The sequence below is a fragment of the Oncorhynchus masou genome, unplaced genomic scaffold (assembly GCF_036934945.1).
Source record: "Oncorhynchus masou masou isolate Uvic2021 unplaced genomic scaffold, UVic_Omas_1.1 unplaced_scaffold_1431, whole genome shotgun sequence".
Taxonomy (NCBI): Eukaryota; Metazoa; Chordata; class Actinopteri; order Salmoniformes; family Salmonidae; genus Oncorhynchus; species Oncorhynchus masou.
Genome location: NW_027004270.1, coordinates 81,840 through 103,116, shown reverse-complemented (window position 1 = coordinate 103,116; position 21,277 = coordinate 81,840). Strand labels below are relative to the sequence as shown.

The following is a 21,277-nucleotide window of genomic DNA, read 5'->3' as shown; positions in this document are numbered from 1 at the left end:
AGCTTTCCGAGCTAAAGGTTAGCTGATGACCGGTTAGCTGAAGACCGCTAGCATAGCTGGTAGTTAGCTGTCTAGCTTCAGTTGAGGGGTTCCGGTTCCGAAGTAAATATAAATACTTTAGGAAAAAATAGCTACATTGGGTGAGGCGGGTTGCAGGAGAGTATTTGGAAGCTGAGGTTTAGCAAAATGTTTTAAAATGTTTTAAAAGATATGAGAAGAAAAAAAATATGTAAAAACAAAAAAGACGATATATACAAGGGACACGACACGTCTTACTGCTACGCCATCTTGGACGCCATCAGTTTGTTGTCAAAGATACAGATAACGACTGCAATTATTACAAAGTTGAGGCTATGTGCTGCAATACTGTCCAGAGGAAGGGAGTAAAAATCAATTTTCCAGTTTCCAACAGAAAGGTATGTAGTTACATAATGAGAAGATGCATTTGGAGTAATTAAGGCATGGCGAAGCACACATCGTTGGCTGTGAAATCAGTAATGGGCTGGATCCATGACTACCCATGCAATCAATCACCAAATCAATGACCACTGACGTATTACACATACCAGCAATGAAAACTAAACTACAGCTGGGCTTAACACAACTAGCATGAAGCAGCTAGTTAAGGTTAGTTTACCAATGTGTCCAGCTGTATTACATCCAAGGCTATGCTGCACAATCAATAGAAGACAATCATTTGTGACGCTGGGTCATTTCAAGGTAATTTATCAAGCTGTAACTCTTAAATTATGGTAGATGTCTGTAAAACATGTTATATTAAATCGGCATGGCGGATTTCAAGTTATAACAATCGATAATCTGCATTTTTATACGGCGATTATAATGCAATCCACGAGGAGACTGCGTGGCAGGCAGACCACCTGTTACGCAAGTGCAGCATCAAAATGACCTTGTGGCTGCTAGGAGCAAAGGTACATTTCTAGCTATAAAAAACCCGACATGGCTGCTGTTTAAATGAACCGTAGAGTACTATTAAAAACAAATCAAAAATCAAATTTTATTGGTCACATACACATGGTTTGCTGTTACAAGAGGATTCCTTTATTGTTTCAGAAATTATCTAAAAGATGATATTAATTTTTTAAATTTAGTTTGAAGCCCGGATTCCTCGACTCTGTCATGGAGAAGATTTGAACTCCTGGTCAGGAATATGAGCAACATCGAAATAAATATGTCCCTAATGTTTGACAAAATGGCAATAGAAAAACATCTAGATTATAATCGTGAAAGAGACCCCCCCCGAATGCTTTAACCATCAAGGGCGACGTTGCCAATCAGGCAAATGGTTGTTGTGGTTAGGAGACTTCCATCGCAATGGAAACAGGTAATTATGTGACCGAGCTATCAGTGACTACATGACTACAGTTTATCTTTCCTAAATTTTACTCACTAATAAGACACTTCATTGACTTACCCCTGCCTTGTTTACGTCTCGCACGCAGACATATTTCCTGGCTAAATCGGCAAACACCAGCCCAAGAGACAACTGATATTTTGGCTGAGGCAATAAAAGAGACTAAAAGGTATAAGATTGAATGTAAATAATAATGTCTAAATACAATAATCCAGTTTCATCACTACTATATTGTGGGGGAATTTACAGTAATTACTTTAAATGCGACAGGTCATCAATGTTGTGTGTGTGTGTGTGACCAGGCCCCCTGTAATACGAAGTCCATTAAATTCCTTGAAACAAGTCTAAATGCCGAGGACCACACTAACGGGGCCCACTGCCTCACAGTTGAAGACCACACTGACGGGGCCCACTGCCTCACATTTGAAGACCACACTGACCGGGCCCACTGCCTCACAGTTGAAGACCACACTGACGGGGCCCACTGCATCACAGTTGAAGACCACACTGACGGGCCCACTGCCTCACAGTTGAAGACCACACTGACGGGGCCCACTGCATCACAGTTGAAGACCACACTGACGGGGCCCACTGCATCACAGTTGAAGACCACACTGACGGGGCCCACTGCGTCACAGTTGAAGACCACACTGACGGGGCCCACTGCCTCACAGTTGAAGACCACACTGACGGGGCCCACTGCGTCACAGTTGAAGACCACACTGACGGGGCCCACTGCGTCACAGTTGAAGACCACACTGACGGGGCCCACTCGTCACAGTTGAAGACCACACTGACGGGGCCCACTCGTCACAGTTGAAGACCACACTGATGGGGCCCACTGCGTCACAGTTGAAGACCACACTGACGGGGCCCACTGCGTCACAGTTGAAGACCACACTGACGGGGCCCACTGCGTCACAGTTGAAGACCACACTGACGGGGCCCACTGCATCACAGTTGAAGACCACACTGACGGGGCCCACTGCGTCACAGTTGAAGACCACACTGACGGGGCCCACTGCATCACAGTTGAAGACCACACTGACGGGGCCCACTGCATCACAGTTGAAGACCACACTGGACGGGGCCCACTGCATCACAGTTGAAGACCACACTGACGAGGCCCACTGCATCACAGTTGAAGACCACACTGACGGGGCCCACTGCGTCACAGTTGAAGACCACACTGACGGGGCCCACTGCATCACAGTTGAAGACCACACTGACGGGCCCACTGCGTCACAGTTGAAGACCACACTGACGAGGCCCACTGCGTCACAGTTGAAGATCACACTGACGGGGCCCACTGCGTCACAGTTGAAGACAGTTGAAGACCACACATCCCCTTCATCTTTGTTGTTCCTCACCAGGTCAAATTAGTGTGGAATAACTCTTCAAGAGTAATGGGATGAATTAAGATTCAAAGATGTTATAATTACAACTAAATGGATCAAATAAAAAATAAAAAAATACAATAAAAATGGACTAATGTCATTCCTTTTAATTCACCAAGTCAGAGAGGAAATCCTTTGGAACCATCTGGTGTTGTTTTACAAGATGGAAAAAAAGGCAGCCAATCAGGATGGTACCGAAGCTGACGGACAAACACATTCATTTGTCACTCTTCCACAAACATGGGAGTGAAGCTGGCAACACAGGTGTTTATTAGACACTGTCTCTGTCGGGTAAAGAAGCACATTAACATAAATATGAGCAAATATTGACAATAAATGTACAAATTCATACACTTTATACGTTCACTACACTAACTTGTTATTGCTTGAAAATACTGTACTACCACATAACTATACAAATATTAATACATGAAAAGATTGAACATCATGTAGTAAAAATTATGTATTACTAATGAATGCTTTAGTCAAGGGATGCAAACTATGATGCCGCTAGGCTAACTGCCTGAGGACAAACTATGATGCCGATAGGCTAACTGCCTGAAGACAAACTATGATGCCGCTAGGTTAACTGCCTAAGGAGGGCAAACTATGATGCAGCTAGGCTAACTGCCTGAGGACAAACTATGATGCCGCTAGGCTAACTGCCTGAGGACAAACTATGATGCAGCTAGGCTAACTGCCTGAGGACAAACTATGATGCCGCTAGGCGGCCCACTTCTTGGAGGCAGGCCACTCGATTTTGTCTCTGCGTTATATTGGCATCGAACATGTCACCCTACCTTGGAGAGGGGTGACCTTGATAATTTATTGTTAAAACGAGAGGCTGCCTGGATCTTTAATTTGGCTGTCGAAGCGTTGGTATTAAATTTTTGCATCTGAGCTCCGGAGTGTGCGGCTCTCTTTTATTTTCAAGCCGCAAGGCTAACTGCCAAAGGAGGGCAAACAATGATGCCGCTAGGCTAACTGCCTAAGGAGGGCAAACTATGATGCCGCTAGGCTAACTGCCTAAGGAGGGCAAACTTTGATGCAGCTAGGCTAACTGCCTCAGGAGGACAAACTGACGCAGCTAGGCTAACTGCCTAAGGAGGACAAACTCTGATGCAGCTAGGCTAACTGCCTCAGGAGGACAAACTATGATGCAGCCATGCGCAATGCCAAACGTCAGCTGGAGTGGTGTAAAGCTCACCGCCTTTGGACTCTGGAGCAGTGGAAACATGTTCTCTGGAGTGATGCATCACGCTTCACCATCTGGCAGTCCGACGGACGAATCTGGGTTTGGAGGATGCCAGGAGAATGCTACCTGCCCAAATGCATATTGCCAACTGTAAAGTTTGGTGGAGGAGGGATAATGGTCTGGGGTTGTTATGTTTATGCTTGTTTCGTTCCATTTGCTTACATTTAAGAAATGTCTCAACCCCATAGAAAATCTTTGGAGGGAGCGGAAAGTCCGTGTTGCCCAGCAACAGCCCCAAAACATCACTGCTCTAGAGGAGATCTGCATGGAGGAATGGGCCAAAATACCAGCAACAGTGTGTGAAAACCTTGTGAAGACTTACAGAAAACGTTTGACCCCTGTCATTGCCAACAAAGGGTATATAACAAAGTATTGAGATAAACTTTTGTTATTTACATTTACATTTACATTTAAGTCATTTAGCAGACGCTCTTATCCAGAGCGACTTACAAATTGGTGAATTCACCTTCTGACATCCAGTGGAACAGCCACTTTACAATAGTGCATCTAAATCATTAAGGGGGGGGTGAGAAGGATTACTTATCCTATCCTAGGTATTCCTTGAAGAGGTGGGGTTTCAGGTGTCTCCGGAAGGTGGTGATTGACTCCGCTGTCCTGGCGTCGTGAGGGAGTTTGTTCCACCATTGGGGGCCAGAGCAGCGAACAGTTTTGACTGGGCTGAGCGGGAACTGTACTTCCTCAATGGTAGAGAGGCGAGCAGGCCAGAGGTGGATGAACGCAGTGCCCTTGCTTGGGTGTAGGGCCTGATCAGAGCCTGGAGGTACTGCGGTGCCGTTCCCCTCACAGCTCCGTAGGCAAGCACCATGGTCTTGTAGCGGATGCGAGCTTCAACTGGAAGCCAGTGGAGAGAGCGGAGGAGCGGGGTGACGTGAGAGAACTTGGGAAGGTTGAACACCAGACGGCTGCGGCGTTCTGGATGAGTTGTAGGGTTTAATGGCACAGGCAGGGAGCCCAGCCAACAGCGAGTTAAAGTAATCCAGACGGGAGATGACAAGTGCCTGGATTAGGACCTGCGCCGCTTCCTGTGTGAGGCAGGGTCGTACTCTGCGGATGTTGTAGAGCATGAACCTACAGGAACGGGCCACCGCCATGATGTTGGTTGAGAACGACAGGGTGTTGTCCAGGATCACGCCAAGGTTCTTAGCGCTCTGGGAGGAGGACACAATGGAGTTGTCAACCGTGATGGCGAGATCATGGAACGGGCAGTCCTTCCCCGGGAGGAAGAGCAGCTCCGTCTTGCTGAGGTTCAGCTTGAGGTGGTGATCCGTCATCCACACTGATATGTCTGCCAGACATGCAGAGATGCGATTCGCCACCTGGTCATCAGAAGGGGAAAGGAGAAGATTAATTGTGTGTCGTCTGCATAGCAATGATAGGAGAGACCATGTGAGGTTATGACAGAGCCAAGTGACTTGGTGTATAGCGAGAATAGGAGAGGGCCTAGAACAGAGCCCTGGGGGACACCAGTGGTGAGAGCGCGTGGCGAGGAGACAGATTCTCGCCACGCCACCTGGTAGGAGCGACCTGTCAGGTAGGACGCAATCCAAGCGTGGGCCGCGCCGGAGATGCCCAACTCGGAGAGGGTGGAGAGGAGGATCTGATGGTTCACAGTATCGAAGGCAGCCGATAGGTCTAGAAGGATGAGAGCAGAGGAGAGAGAGTTAGCTTTAGCAGTGCGGAGCGCCTCCGTGATACAGAGAAGAGCAGTCTCAGTTGAATGACTAGTCTTGAAACCTGACTGATTTGGATCAAGAAGGTCATTCTGAGAGAGATAGCGGGAGAGCTGGCCAAGGACGGCACGTTCAAGAGTTTTGGAGAGAAAAGAAAGAAGGGATACTGGTCTGTAGTTGTTGACATCGGAGGGATCGAGTGTAGGTTTTTTCAGAAGGGGTGCAACTCTCGCTCTCTTGAAGACGGAAGGGACGTAGCCAGCGGTCAGGGATGAGTTGATGAGCGAGGTGAGGTAAGGGAGAAGGTCCCCGGAAATGGTCTGGAGAAGAGAGGAGGGGATAGGGTCGAGCGGGCAGGTTGTTGGGCGGCCGGCCGTCACAAGAAGCGAGATTTCATCTGGAGAGAGAGGGGAGAAAGAGGTCAGAGCACAGGGTAGGGCAGTGTGAGCAGAACCAGCGGTGTCGTTTGACTTATCAAACGAGGATCGGATGTCGTCGACCTTCTTTTCAAAATGGTTGACGAAGTCATCTGCAGAGAGGGAGGAGGGGGGGAGGGGGAGGAGGATTCAGGAGGGAGGAGAAGGTGGCAAAGAGCTTCCTAGGGTTAGAGGCAGATGCTTGGAATTTAGAGTGGTAGAAAGTGGCTTTAGCAGCAGAGACAGAGGAGGAAAATGTAGAGAGGAGGGAGTGAAAGGATGCCAGGTCCGCAGGGAGGCGAGTTTTCCTCCATTTCCGCTCGGCTGCCCGGAGCTCTGTTCTGTGAGCTCGCAATGAGTCATCGAGCCACGGAGCGGGAGGGGAGGACCGAGCCGGCCTGGAGGATAGGGGACATAGAGAGTCAAAGGATGCAGAAAGGGAAGAGAGGAGGGTTGAGGAGGCAGAATCAGGAGAAAGGTTGGAGAAGGTATGAGCAGAGGGAAGAGATGATAGGATGGAAGAGGAAAGAGTAGCGGGGGAGAGAGAGCGAAGGTTGGGACGGCGCGATACCATCCGAGTAGGGGCAGTGTGGGAAGTGTTGGATGAGAGCGAGAGGGAAAAGGATACAAGGTAGTGGTCGGAGACTTGGAGGGGAGTTGCAGTGAGGTTAGTGGAAGAACAGCATCTAGTAAAGATGAGGTCGAGCGTATTGCCTGCCTTGTGAGTAGGGGGGAAGGTGAGAGGGTGAGGTCAAAAGAGGAGAGGAGTGGAAAGAAGGAGGCAGAGAGGAATGAGTCAAAGGTAGACGTGGGGAGGTTAAAGTCGCCCAGGACTGTGAGAGGTGAGCCGTCCTCAGGAAAGGAGCTTATCAAGGCATCAAGCTCATTGATGAACTCTCCGAGGAACCTGGAGGGCGATAAATGATAAGGATGTTAAGCTTGAAAGGGCTGGTAACTGTGACAGCATGGAATTCAAAGGAGGCGATAGATAGATGGGTAAGGGAGAGAGAGAGAATGACCACTTGGGAGAGATGAGGATCCCGGTGCCACCACCCCGCTGACCAGAAGCTCTCTGGGTGTGCGAGAACACGTGGGCGGACGAAGAGAGAGCAGTAGGAGTAGCAGTGTTATCTGTGGTGATCCATGTTTCCGTCAGTGCCAGGAAGTCGAGGGACTGGAGGGAGGCATAGGCTGAGATGAACTCTGCCTTGTTGGCCGCAGATCGGCAGTTCCAGAGGCTACCAGAGACCAGGAACTCCACGTGGGTCGTGCGCGCTGGGACCACCAGATTAGGGTGGCCGCGGCCACACGGTGTGGAGCGTTTGTATGGTCTGTGCAGAGAGGAGAGAACAGGGATAGATAGACACATAGTTAACAGGGTGCAGAAGAGGCTACGCTAATGCAAAGGAGATTGGAGTGACAAGTGGACTACACGTCTCGAATGTTCAGAAAGTTAAGCTTACGTAGCAAGAATCTTATTGACTAAAATGATTGAAATGATACAGTACTGCTGGAGTAGGCTAGCTGGTAGTGGCTGCGATGTTGACACTACACTAATCAAGTCGTTATTGACCAAATACTTTTTTCCACCATAATGTGAAAAAATTCATTAAAAATCCTGTCCTGTGTGGCTCAGTCGGTAGAGCATGGCGCTTGCAACGCCAAGCGTCGTGGGTTCGATTCCCGCTGGGGCCACCCATATGTAAAAGTAGTGGCCCCAGCCGACTTGTAAGTCGCTTTGGACAAAAGCGTCTGCTAAATGGGATATATAAAAATCCTACAATGTGATTTTCTGGATTTTTTCCCCCTCATTTTGTCTGTCATAGTTGAAGTGTTCCTATGATGAAAATTACAGGCCTCTCATCTTTTTAAGTGGGAGAACTTGCACGATTGGTGGCTGACGAAATACAACACTTCAGATGTCTTATTGAATCATTAAAATCAGTTGTTATTTCAATTCAGGAAGTAAACCAAATTCCAATTCCACATTTTCCCAACTGAAAAGCATTGAAGAACATTTGAATTTCAGTGTATTTCCTGAATTGACACCAACCCTGGTTGGTAAACAGAAAAAAATGTCAACATAAAGAAGGTATGTAGGCTACTATGGCTCTAATATGTGTAATTAATACTAATAATATACTCACGGGCTTCAAACTCACTGAGGAGCAACAGCCTCTGACTGTGAACGTTATGTTGTGACTTTCTGGACAAAAAAACACACAAAGCAGTAACATTTAGGGTGGAATAGCCAAGAGTGAAAGTCATCCGGTATTGTCCGGTAAAAACAAAATAATCACCACAGTAAAACTTGAACCTGTCACAATAATTCAGACCATTATTTAATATTACGGCACGTCAGCTGCAAGAAAATGAGCGAATTCACTTTAAAACGGGCGCTATACACTTCTAACTTGCGGTTAGAGAACTACATTTTTATTCACCCCAAGGTGGCGATAAGTGTTTGTGACGCGCGTGTACAGCAGACTGGCAGCATCAATTCAGACGACACGTGGACTTAATGACAAACACCTTCAGGTTTTAACGGGTGTCTCTTTCCATCAGCGCACTGTTTGGATGATGGAATGATTCTGTGATTGGACAAATGTGTGCGGGAAGCCAACCGGATCACCTTTTGAAGTGGTTGACCAATCAGATGAAAACATCATGACTGGTTGTATTTATGCCACATTAAAAAGGCATGATAAAGTTATATGAACAATCTTTACTAGGTCCTACAGAAATTATACTAAATTAATAGGGATTTTATATACAATTCTCTGGTTAGACCCATAAATGTTTCTCGTGCATGCGCACACACACTCGGGGTTTTCATGGCTCTAAAAAAGTTGGACCTGTTACGAAACGGACCTGGGGTTTTCCCACGCGGAACAGATATGTTTAAAATATATGAGATCTGTTCCGAACGGACCTGAGGAGAAGCTAGTTAAGCTAAATAACTTTAGCTAGCTAGGCTAATTAAGGCTGCAGAGCACGTGCTTTCAAATCCTACAGATAACAATCACTCCATTCAGAATATCAAGTAGCAGTATACCTGTTGGCACTTGGTCGTTATAGCCTAACTTTTAATGACATAATTTTAATTCCATCTTCCATTGATTAGATATCTCCTAACTTTTAGTATGTTTATTTTACATCAACAAGGAGCGACAGGAACACATCTACAGTGGCTTCAGAAAGGATTCAGACCCCTTGATTTTGTTACCTTACAGCTTAATTCTAAAATGGATTCAATAGTATTTTTCCATCATCAATCTAAACAAAATACCCCATAATGACAGAGCAAAAACACATTTTTAGAAATCTTTGCAAGATCACATTTACATAAGTATATTTGAAATCGGGAGTAAGAAGGAAATCCGCAATCTTCCAACCAGGAGTTGTGGAATTCTGCAACCCTCAGTTCAGACAACATAAAATGTCTCAGACGTTGCTGGAGAAAACCATTGACAATCTTGTACCACCATCGTGTGGCCAAACGATAGTATGAATTAGCTTGGGTGTGGGTCAGTGGGAGAATCTCAATTGCATTCATTGACTTCTCGCGTCCTTCTCGAAACCCATTGGAAGAGATCAGAGGTGCGGAAACTCTGAATTTCTCATGTACAATTGAGATATATTTAATTGACCAACTCCCACGTGAATGTATTGATATCTTTTGGGCAAACGATGTTGGTACAAGACAGTCTGATTATTCCAGCAACGTCTGGACCAATTTATTTTGTCTTAATTGAGGGTCGCATTAGTGAATTAACTAATGGTTGTGTCGCCACCTGGTGGTGGCAGTTGGTTCGTTTTCTTTATATAACAGTGATCTCTGCTGCCGTCTTCTGGACAGACGATATGTTAAAGTCGTACATTGGAGTGTGAATTGTTCCATTGCAGCAATTTGTTGGACTAGTCACTTAGACTGAAAACCTACACCCCAAAACATTTTTTTGTTGCATTTTACCCCCTTTCGATTCTGTCACATCACTGCAACTTCCAAACGGGCTCGGGAGAGGCGAAGTCATGCGTCCTCCGAAACATGATCCATCTTACCGCTCTCCTTAACACCCGCCCGCTTAACCCAGAAGCCAGCCGCCCCAATGTGTCGGAGGAAACACCGTTCAACTGGTGACCGGCTCAGCCCGCAGGCACCCGGCCTGCCACAAGCGCGATGAGCCAATTAAAGCCCCACTGACCAAACCCGGACGACGCTGGGCCAATTGTGCGCCGTCCTATGGGACTCCCGGCCACGGCCGGTTGTGTCACAGCCTGGGAATAAATGTACACGGGGCATGAGACCGCTGCGACACTCTGGAGGCTCACCTCAAAACATTTCCAACAAGGAATGAGTGATAGCGGTGTTTTGAAGTTACTGCTGAACGACGTTATTATTGGCTTTGCGCTTGTTAACCGCAAAGATGTTCCTGCAGGAGTCATGTAAATATAGTGTAATGACCTGACTAGATCATAAATGAGCAATTGTCCAGACAGAGGCTTGAGTTTGCGAATTGACGTTTTATTAAACCAACTTTACACAGGCTACTGTTTGGGCCGTAGCACACGCCAAAAGGATAACAGATAACCCACAAGCCAATCGTGACCTTCTCTTGGGAAGCCCAGACGTAAGAGAGAGAACAAAAGCTGAACCTGGTCTTAACTTCCAATGCTCCACCCCCTCCACGCCACTCCGCCAACCACCAGGATGCCCGGCATCAGAACATTCCAGGCATTCCCGTGATTGGCAGATAGCAGGTTGATTGACATGTCGGACCCCGCGAACACCGGGTACTGGTCAGTACAACACAACCACCTCCTAGCCTAACACATAACACACAGCTGTCTGTGCGGGTCGCTACACAGCCCCCCCACCACAAAGTCCCTCGTCCCCGAGGGAACAAACAAAGTCTCTGAAGCGACCCGGAGGTCTCCTCTGCCTGCGTGTCCGTGATGGTCGCAGAGTGCCCCTCTGGGAATCAGGGGATGAAGGCATGGGGGACAAGGAAGCGGGAACGGGTAATACAGTCCGTGGCTCTGGGGAACCACGCGGTGACACAGGGGGGGAGACAGGGGGAGTGGGCTGTCTGGAGCCTTGTCTGCGGCACCTGAGGGTGGGTGCCTGGAGAATGTCATTGCCAGAGAGGGGAATTGTGGGGGTTCCTGGGGTTTGGGGAAAAGAGGCCCCTCTGTATGGGGCTAACCTGTCCCGGTGCAGTGCCACCTTTCTCCCCTGGGAGGAAGCTGCACCCGGTACACAACCTCCCCTACCCTCTCCAGGACACTGCAGGGTCCCACCCAGTGACTGTCCAACTTGGGGCATCTGCCTTTTTTCCTTAGGGGGCTGTAGACCCAGACCAGCTCCCCAGCCACAAAGTGCCTTCCCCGGGTGTGCACGTCATAGTTCCTTTTCTGCCTCACACCTGCATTCACCAGCTGCTCCCTGGCGAAGGTGTGGGCTGTCTCCAGGCGGTCCTGGAGTCTCCGGGCATACTCCGGCCCCGGAGGAACATGAGGGCTATCCAGGGGCCGACCAACGCCATCTCCGCAGGGGTGCGGATCTCTCTCCCCAGCATGAGGAGGGCAGGCGTGCAGGAGGTGGAGTCTTGGACAGCGGAGCGGCATGCCATGAGGACCATAGGCAGGTGCTTGTCCCAGTCCCGCTGGTGTTTGGAAGAGACGATGGCCAGCTGCTGTCCAAGCGTTTTGTTGAAGCGCTCCACAAGGCCATCACTTTGAGGATGGAGAGGAGTAGTGCGGGTCTTGTGCATACCCAGCCTCTCACACATAGTGGCGAACACACGGACTCAAAGTTTCTGCCTTGGTCGCTGTGGATGGACTCTGCAGCTCCAAACCTGCTGAACATCCCCGCTGTCAGGGCGTCGACGATGGTCTCTGCCTCCTGGTCAGGCAGAGCATAGGCCTCGGGCCATTTTGTGAAATAGTCCATGGCCGTGAGCACCCAGCGGTTTCCACTGTCTGTGGTGGGGAACGGCCCAACTACATCCACTCCCACCCTCTCCATGGGAGCCCCCACTGGGAACTGTTGGAGCTGAGCATGAGAGCGGCCTGGGGGGCCCTTTCTCGCTGTGCAGTTGTCACAGCGGCGACAAAAGTCCTCCACATCCCTCTTGTGCTGCCCCAGTAGAAGCCCTGACGGAGACGGCGCAGTGTTTTTGTGACCCCAAAGTGTCCAGTCCCCACCCCCCCATGAGTACTCTGGAGCACAGCCTCCCGCAATGCTTTTGGGACCACCACCTGCCACCTCTCCTCTCCCGTAGCTGACTCCTTCCATGCCCGCTGTAGCACGCCATCAGCCAGCCGCAGTCTCTCAAACTTCGACCACAACCCTTTGGTCGCGAGTGAGAGCGCTGTCACCTCTTCCCATGGTGGCCTCACCTGCGCCTCTACCCACTGTAGCACTGGCTGTAGGTCTGTGTCCCGTCCCTGCTGCTGCCGCCATTCAGCCACGTCGACAGTCTGCAGCTCGCAGCAGACCGGCCCGCCGCCCGACACACTGTGGCACAGACACCCTCCTCTGCCCGCAGCTCTCTCCCCGTCCCTCTCTCCGTTCACAGTGGCGGCAGCCGTCTGCAGTACAGGGCCGACGGGACATGGCGTCGGCGTTGGAGTGGCGTGCCCCTGCCCTGTGCACCACCGTGAAGTCATACGGCTGAAGCTCCTCCAACCAGCGTGCCACCTGCCCCTCTGGCTCTCTGAAAGACATGAGCCACTGGAGAGCAGAGTGGTCAGTCCTTACAGTAAAGGGCAGACCACCCAGGTAGTACTTGAAGTGTTTCACGGAAGCCACAACAGCCAAGAGCTCCCGCCGGGTGACACAGTAGCGGCGCTCATGTTTGTCAAATGTTTTGCTGAAGTACGCCACCACTCTCTCCCCTCTGGCCCCACCTGGGCCAGCACCCCACCCATGCCCACATTGCTCGCGTCTGTGTCCAGGATAAAGGGCAAGGTGAGGTCAGAGGCGAGCACGGGGGCCTCGATCAGTGCACGTTTGAGGGTGTTGAACGCCTCCTCACACTCCACTGTCCAAGTGAAAGCCTTGTCCTTCGGCAGCAGGCGGTTCAGTGGAGCAGCAACGCTGAGAAGCCCCGTACAAACCTCCTGTAGTACGAGGCCAGGCCCAGGAAGCTCTTCAGCTGACGCTGGTCGGTGGGGTGGGCCAGTCTCTGACAGCCCCTACCTTGTCCTCCATGGTGCTGATCCCCTCCTTCCCCACTCGGTGGCCCAAGAAGGACACCTCTCTCCTCATGAAGTGGCACTTCTCGGGGTGGAGCTTCAGACCTGCGGCAGCCACCCTCTCCAGCACACGCCGTAGCGCCCCCAGGGCTGACTGGAAGGAGCTGCCATGGGCCAGGATGTCATCGAGGTATACCAGACACTGCTGTCGGGGGATGCCATCCAGCACCCTGTCCATCAAACGCTCAAAAGTAGCTGGAGCGTTGCACAGGCCAAAGCACAGGAACTGAACTGCCAGTGTCCTCTGTTAGTGGAGAACGCAGTTTTGGCTCTGGCCTCTGGGGAGAGGGGCACCTGCCAGTAGCCACTGCGGAGGTCTAGTGAGGAGAACCAGGAGGACCCCCTAACCAGGTCCAGCGACTCATCGATACGTGGTATGGGGTACGAGTCCTTCCTGGTTACCTCATTCAGCCGCCTGTAGTCCGCACAGAACCTCAGCTTGCCCCCTTCTTCGGAACCATGACGACTGGCGCCGCCCAGGGGCTGTCTGAGGGCTCAATGAAGTCTGCCCGCTGCATCTCCAACACAGCCTTGTCTGCCGCCTCCTGGCGTGCCAGCGGGATACGGCGGGGACGCATCTTGATGGGTCGAGCATCACCTGTGTCGATCTCATGCTGCACCAGATGAGTCTGACCCACCTCTTCCTCACTCAACGCAAAGCTGTCTCTGAATTCAAACAGCAACTGCCACAACCGTTCCTGCTGCTCGGGGTCAAGACCAACACAGTTCCTCCCCCATATCTCCCTCACTGCAGACAGTGTCCTCTCCTCTCCCATCTGGGGTAGCTGGGCTGGGGGTTGCGGCCCAGGCTCACAGAGGGCTGTGTCATGGAGGTAGCTGGGGAATGTAACACACCGCCGTAGGTGACAGGGGGACTGGGGAAAAGTCACACACAGCTGTGGGGGAGGGGGCGCAGCCATGAGTCTCTGCTGCTTTAACTGTTGGAGTAAAGGGTTTGTTGGGTTGAGTGAATGTGACATTAGGGGAGCCATGGTGACTTCAGTCCCTCCCTGGAAGCTCAGTGTGCCCCTATTTAGGTCTAACTGGCAGCCTGTGCTCCTAAGAAAGTCCAACCCCAGGATACAAGGGTCCTGCACAGCCGCCACCCACACAGGATGACGCACAGTCCTGCCCCCTACTGTCAGAGTCATTATTCCCTTCCCTTTCATGGGTGCCAGCTCACCTGTGACTGTGCGGAGCTGCACAGTTGTAGGCTCACACTGAGTCCAACCTGGCACAATATCTGGCCTCACCAGGGTTACTGTGGACCCAGTGTCCACCAGGGCGGAGCAGGGCACCCCCTCCACAGTGACAGGGACATGACAAAAGTCCCCAACACAGGTCCGGCCCACCACAACAACAGGCTCCATCCGCTTGCCTCGTCTGCTTCTGGGGAAGTGGAGCCTTGCTTCCCCGTCTGTGCCGGTGGGCTCCTCCTGAAGATGATGGTGGTTGGGATAGAAAGCCAGGGGTCCGCACTACCCGGTCTATGCGGACCCCGAGCCGTTTCCCTGAGCTCTGGGGGACATGGGGCAATCTCGGCGCAGATGGCCTGGCTGGCCACAACCCCAGCAGACCCTGGGACCAGGGCTTGTGTTTCGTGCCGCCTGTAGCGACACAGCCCGAATGAGTTTTGTCATTTCGGCCACCCAAGCAGGCTTTTCCGGCTCCGGGCTGCTCTGCCCCCAGCTCGCACAGAGGGTGTGTCTCCCTGCACCCCCACCAAAGCCCCAGCTGAAGCCCCAGCCCACACCAGCTCCCTCTCCAAAGCCATCTCCAAGGCTGTCTGCAATGACTCAGGATGAGCCAGCTGGGTCTGTATGCGCAGCTCCGTAGGAGAGAGCGCCTGTATGAACTGGTCCCGTGCTAGCTCGCTCTGCACGGAGGGGGCATGTGAGCATATGCCCGCCGAGAGAGGCTCTCAATGTCATTAGCTAGCACCCGTAGAGGCTCTCCAGGCTGTCTGCGTCTATTACTCAGTTCGGAGCGCAGTAGCCCGGGCTGTACACACTGTCCATAGCGCCTCCTCAGTGCTCCCACTAAAGCACCATAATCATGCCTGTCCTCGGGGCTGATCAATATCAAACAGGCCAGAGCTTCATCCGTGAGGCATAAAGCCAACTGCAGTGCCCTTTCTTCATCCGACCACCCCTAAAATGAGCTAACAGTTCAAACTGAGCATGAAAAGCTTCCCAATCCGCCTTACCGGAATACTTCGGGTCTTAACAGATACGGACGCAGCCGGGAACTGGGCGCCGCCATGTTTGTTTACATCCTGAGCCCCAGATTCCTCGTCACGCCGCGTCGACGTCGCCACTTCGGTCCGCCCACCAGAATCCGCGCGAAATACAGACGACGAAGCACTCATGCCCGCTTCAGCCGCCATCGCTCTAACGTCCTCCCTCAAGCGGCCTCTGCGCTCCGACGCCCTGGCGATCTCCTCAGACAGAACCCCGAAGTCCATTCACACGCACCTCCTTGGCCATAATCGTCCCCTACCTCCACCTTCACTTTCGGATTCCCTCGACGCATTTTCAATCCCGTTCTCACCTACGGTAGCTAGCCACATAAGTCAGCTAGCTAGCTGGCTAACTTGTATTAACGTTTTTACTTCTGACACCAATGTAATGACCTGACTAGATCATAAATGAGCAATTGTCCAGACAGAGGCTTGAGTTTGCGAATTGACGTTTTATTAAACCAACTTTACACAGGCTACTGTTTGGGCCGTAGCACACGCCAAAAAGATAACAGATAACCCACAAGCCAATCGTGACCTTCTCTTGGGAAGCCCAGACGTAAGAGAGAGAACAAAAAGCTGAACCTGGTCTTAACTTCCAATGCTCCACCCCTCTGCCCAACCCCCTCCACGCCACTCCGCCAACCACCAGGATGCCCGGCATCAGAACATTCCAGGCATTCCCGTGATTGGCAGATAGCAGGTTGATTGACATGTCGGACCCCGAACACCGGGTACTGGTCAGTACAACACAACCACCTCCTAGCCTAACACATAACACACAGCTGTCTGTGCGGGTCGCTACACAAGTTTAACGTTTTTTTGTTGGCATTAGCAGAAAACACACTGCCAAGTGTTCCTGGGTATGAGCTGCGCAACGAATCCTATAGAACCAGTTATGTCACGCTGGTCACCAGGTTTGGTCTCAATTCAAATTAAAAGCAGTCAATTCAGGAAATTTATTTGAATAAAACAAGTCTTAAATTGAAAAACCTTTTAAATAGCTTCTACTTTTCAGTTTAAGTATTGAAAATGCATTTTTTTTCTCCAATTAATATAGTAATAGTAATTTGTGATAACTTCCTGAATTGACTACCTTCAATTCCAATTCAGCCCAACCCCGAGGGACCTACACACACCATGGCTGGGTTCATTGTGTTCCTCTTGAGTTCAAAGACAACCAGTCTGAGTAGTCAGTCCCACTGGTGAGGAGAGAGTCTGTTGATCATTGTGTTCCTGTTGAGTTCAAAGACAACCAGTCTGAGTAGTCAGTCCCACTGGTGAGGAGGGAGTCTGTTGATCATTGTGTTCCTGTTGAGTTCAAAGACAACCAGTCTGAGTAGTCAGTCCACTGGTGAGGAGAGAGTCTGTTGATCATTGTGTTCCTGTTGAGTTCAAAGACAACCAGTGAGTAGTCAGTCCACTGGTGAGGAGAGAGTCTGTTGATCATTGTGTTCCTGTTGAGTTCAAAGACAACCAGTCTGAGTAGTCAGTCCACTGGTGAGGAGAGAGTCTGTTGATCATTGTGTTCCTGTTCTGGTAAAAGTTCAGGTCAGTCCGTCCGTGGAATGGAGTTGAAAAACAACCAGTCTGACAGGAAATCAACAAGGCTGAAGGTGTAACAGTGGTGTCCAACATCCTCAGGGCAGGTCCACATGTTGAGGAAGGAGTCAGACTTCATGTCCCTCTAGTATAGCAAATAGAGGATCTGTGAATAAAATGAAGAGAGAAATGATGCAATCAACTTTCCGGAGGTGGTTAAATATTATATATATATATTTATTTTTTACCTTTATTTAACTAGGCAAGTCAGTTAAGAACAAATTCTTATTTTCAATGACGGCCTACCGGGATCAGTGGGTTAACTGCCTTGTTCAGGGGCAGAACGACAGATTTTGTACCTTGTCAGCTCGGGGATTTGAACTCTAACCAACACTCTAACCACTAGGCTACACTTCGTGATTTGTGCCAGTGTAAATCGCCAGTGTTAATGAAAGTGTTTAGTGCCAGTGTTAATCAGTGTTAATCACAGTGTTTAGTTCCAGTGTTAATCACAGTGTTTAGTTCCAGTGTTAATCAGTGTTTAGTTCCAGTGTTAATCAGTGTTTAGTTCCAGTGTTAATCAGTGTTTAGTTCCAATGTTAATCACAGTGATGTCCACTCCACATACAGTATAATAATTGGATAACATTGACATCCCCAATAAGCTATTCTTCTAAGCCACAATGTTTGCGTTTGAGGCAGGCAGCCCAATTCTGATAAATGTTCCATTAATTTACATTTTGACCAATCACATCAGATCATTTTCAAAGCTGATTTGATTGGTCAAAAGACCAATTACTGAAGAAAACAAATTCAGAATTGGGCTGCCTGTCTCAAGGCTGCAAAATTGTACAAAACAAATTCTGATTCTTAAAAATAATATTTAGGGATTTAAAACACCTTTAGTGATTTGGGGTTTTCACTTGTGTAGAGTTGAAAGTGTTTAGTCCAACATGAGGGGCTGATAGGACCAAGCTGCTTTAGGGATACTCTGCTGGAAACACAAACACATCTATGAAGATATCAGACCAAGCAATTACAGCTAATTCACATTCCTTTAAGTGTTGACCTGAATGCTATTGGCACCAGTCAGATTCTATGAATTCTTAAAATGTTAACAGAATTTACCCCCCCCCCCCTCATAAAAAAAAAATTACTTTGCATACCTTTTCATCCAGAGGCTCACGTGTCACAACTAGCTACGGATTCTGATTCATACGCGGTGTCTGGAGAAGGGGAGACTTGTGCACTGAGACGAGTTGACTGAGTGAGAGGGTCACTCACAAAACAAGAGGACAAAATCAGAAAAACTATTCCGATCGAACTGCAGTTCCTCCCAATAAAATGACAGCTCTAAGAATGTCAGTGGAAGTATCCTTAAAAAAATTACAAAATACGGAAGAATACCTCCCTGTTCAAAAAAGGAACATGTTGGTAACAGTAAGGCAGGTCTGGATACAGTCTCTAAATCTTTCCACAAAAAAAGGAACATGTTGGTCACAGTAAGGCAGGTCTGGATACAGTCTCTAAATCTTTCCACAAAAAGGAACATATTGGTAACAGTAAGGCAGGTCTGGATACAGTCTCTAAATCTTTCCACAAAAGGAACATATTGGTAACAGTAAGGCAGGTCTGGATGCAGTTTCTAAATTTTTCCACAAAAAAAGGGAAAAAAATAAATAAATAGCCCACTGATAAAAAAATAAACATATGATCCATCATTGTAGGTTATTTCACTAATGCTACTACTACATACTCTTAGAAAATAAAACATCTTTGTCTTTTTATTTCTAACAAAAAAAGGATCAGAGCTTCTTTTATAGAGGCTTGTATTTGTAGTGGAGTTCGATTCGTCAATGAATACGTCGTAAAATAGTTAAGAAAACAAAAAAGTCCAGCAATAATCCTGCTGTATTCAGTCTCTACAGCAAGACCAGACATCAAAAGTTAAACAGGAAGGAAGGCCAAGGGAATCTGCACAAACCCACGATTCAAAGACTAAACCCTTAATACAAATACATTGTCTCCCTATTTTCACTTAATCCTAAAAAGACTAGTGCTCCTCCTCCTTGTGTACCAAATTCTGAATTGGTCCAAGAAACGCTCGCGTAGCCCTCCATTGAACATTTAGCTACAGTATATCCCTAATGAATACACATCTCCGTTAGGCTCGTTGACTGTGTTCTAGGGTGACTAATAGAGTGGAAGTCTACGGACTTCGGGGAGACCTAAAACTAACATTAGGAACCTTTCGCATTCCAAGTGTGATCCAAAGATCAATGTAGCATACAGTCATTTGAAAACACATGTTTTTAAACAGTGAAACTATTGTGATAAAGGCAGCCCAATATATGAAGGTAGAGTTAAGTCATAGCATGGCTTTGCTTTACCTATATGAAAGTCTGTGTGTATTAAGCAGGTAGACCTACTTCAGGACAGAAAGAAAATACTTTAAAACACAATGTCCTCCCTTCAGCTGAGACAGAAGCCAACCAGCACAAATAGTCAGAGTGATGCTGAGTAGCTGGAGCTGGTTGCCATTCTGGTCATTGATTTGTCATTGTATTGTGTGTTTCAGTCAGTTTCTGTTTTTCCACAGTTAGGCTCCATCCTGTCCAGACTAAAACTCCATCCTTTCCAGACTGAGGCTCCATCCTGTCCAGACTGAGGCTCCATCCTGTCCAGACTGAGGCTCCATCCTGTCCAGACTGAGGCTCCATCCTGTCCAGACTAACGCTCCATCCTGTCCAGACTGAGGCTCCATCCTGTCCAGACTGAGGCTCCATCCTGTCCAGACTGAGGCTCCATCCTGTCCAGACTGAGGCTCCATCCTGTCCAGACTGAGGCTCCATCCTGTCCAGACTGAGGCTCCATCCTGTCCAGACTGAGGCTCCATCCTGTCCAGACTGAGGCTCCATCCTGTCCAGACTGAGGCTCCATCCTGTCCAGACTGAGGCTCCATCCTGTCCAGACTGAAGCTCCATCCTGTCCAGACTGAGGCTCCATCCTGTCCAGACTGAAGGTCCATCCTGTCCAGACTGAGGCTCCATCCTGTCCAGACTGAGGCTCCATCCTGTCCAGACTGAGGCTCCATCCTGTCCAGACTGAGGCTCCATCCTGTCCAGACTGAGGCTCCATCCTGTCCAGACTGAGGCTCCATCCTGTCCAGACTGAAGCTCCATCCTGTCCAGACTGATTCTGGGTGTTTCTCTCTACCACACAAGTGATCAACAGCCCTTCTTCCTTTTGGCAAAACTCTTGTTGTCTCTGCTTTCTGCAGTGATTTTAAACAGTTGTTTTGTAATTAGTCCAGAGCCATTCCCAGGTACGAGTCGTCTTCTTGAACTGAGGGAATTTGACTTTTGCAGATTTTCAATAGCCCCCTGATCTGTATCCAGCAAGGATTTGTGAGCATTTCTTCTCAGAACCAGTCTCGACTACAAAGCATTTTGAAAGTTCGGTAAGAATCCACCTCATGTTGCACTTCATCACATATAACAATATCAATCTTTTTCTCATTTTTCTTCAGGCAAATGAGAAACTGGTGTTTCACAGCGAGCAGATCAGACTTTTCTTTCCATCTTGTATCTTCACCCCCCTGAGATCTCAGTCAGGAAGTAAAGGAAGTGCTTTTCTTTTCCCTGGCAGATCCATCTCATCTCAATGAGGTTCTACTTGTCTGACAACTTTCTTTTCCTTCTTGGCTATAAACATGTATTTATCCTCATTAAAATCCCTCCCCCCCCCCTTGGTTACTTCTGTCAAGTTTATGGTATTTTGTCTCGAGTGATTCTGCATTGGACCGTCTGGTTATATCTGTGAAGTTGGCTGGGTTTAACTTCCGAAAGGACCACTTTCTGCTGCAGGTAGTGGTGACTGTGGAAGGCTGAATACATTTTCAGTCAGAATATTACTGGGTGTTGATTCATGTCATGATCCATCTTTGATCAAATGCTCTTCAGATGTTCTGACGGTATCTTGGTCTTTGCAGAAATAAACCCGTTTGACCTCAGAGTGAAGATCTGACTCCTCCTCCTTTATGCAGATCTCAGTAGGTCCATTATCCCGGTCAAGCATCGCTGCTTCATCAGTGGAGACTGTT

General features: G+C 48.9%; 1 long non-coding RNA gene across 1 annotated transcript; it reads right to left on the bottom strand.

Moving 5' to 3' along the window:
* Nucleotides 1-16,065: 16,065 nt before the first annotated feature.
* On the bottom strand, nucleotides 16,066-20,907 carry LOC135530816 (uncharacterized). Its single transcript, XR_010453904.1, has 3 exons — nucleotides 18,342-20,907; nucleotides 18,076-18,169; nucleotides 16,066-17,341 (listed from the first exon to the last, which is right to left on the bottom strand). It is a non-coding gene; the product is annotated as an uncharacterized LOC135530816 (long non-coding RNA).
* Nucleotides 20,908-21,277: the final 370 nt, after the last annotated feature.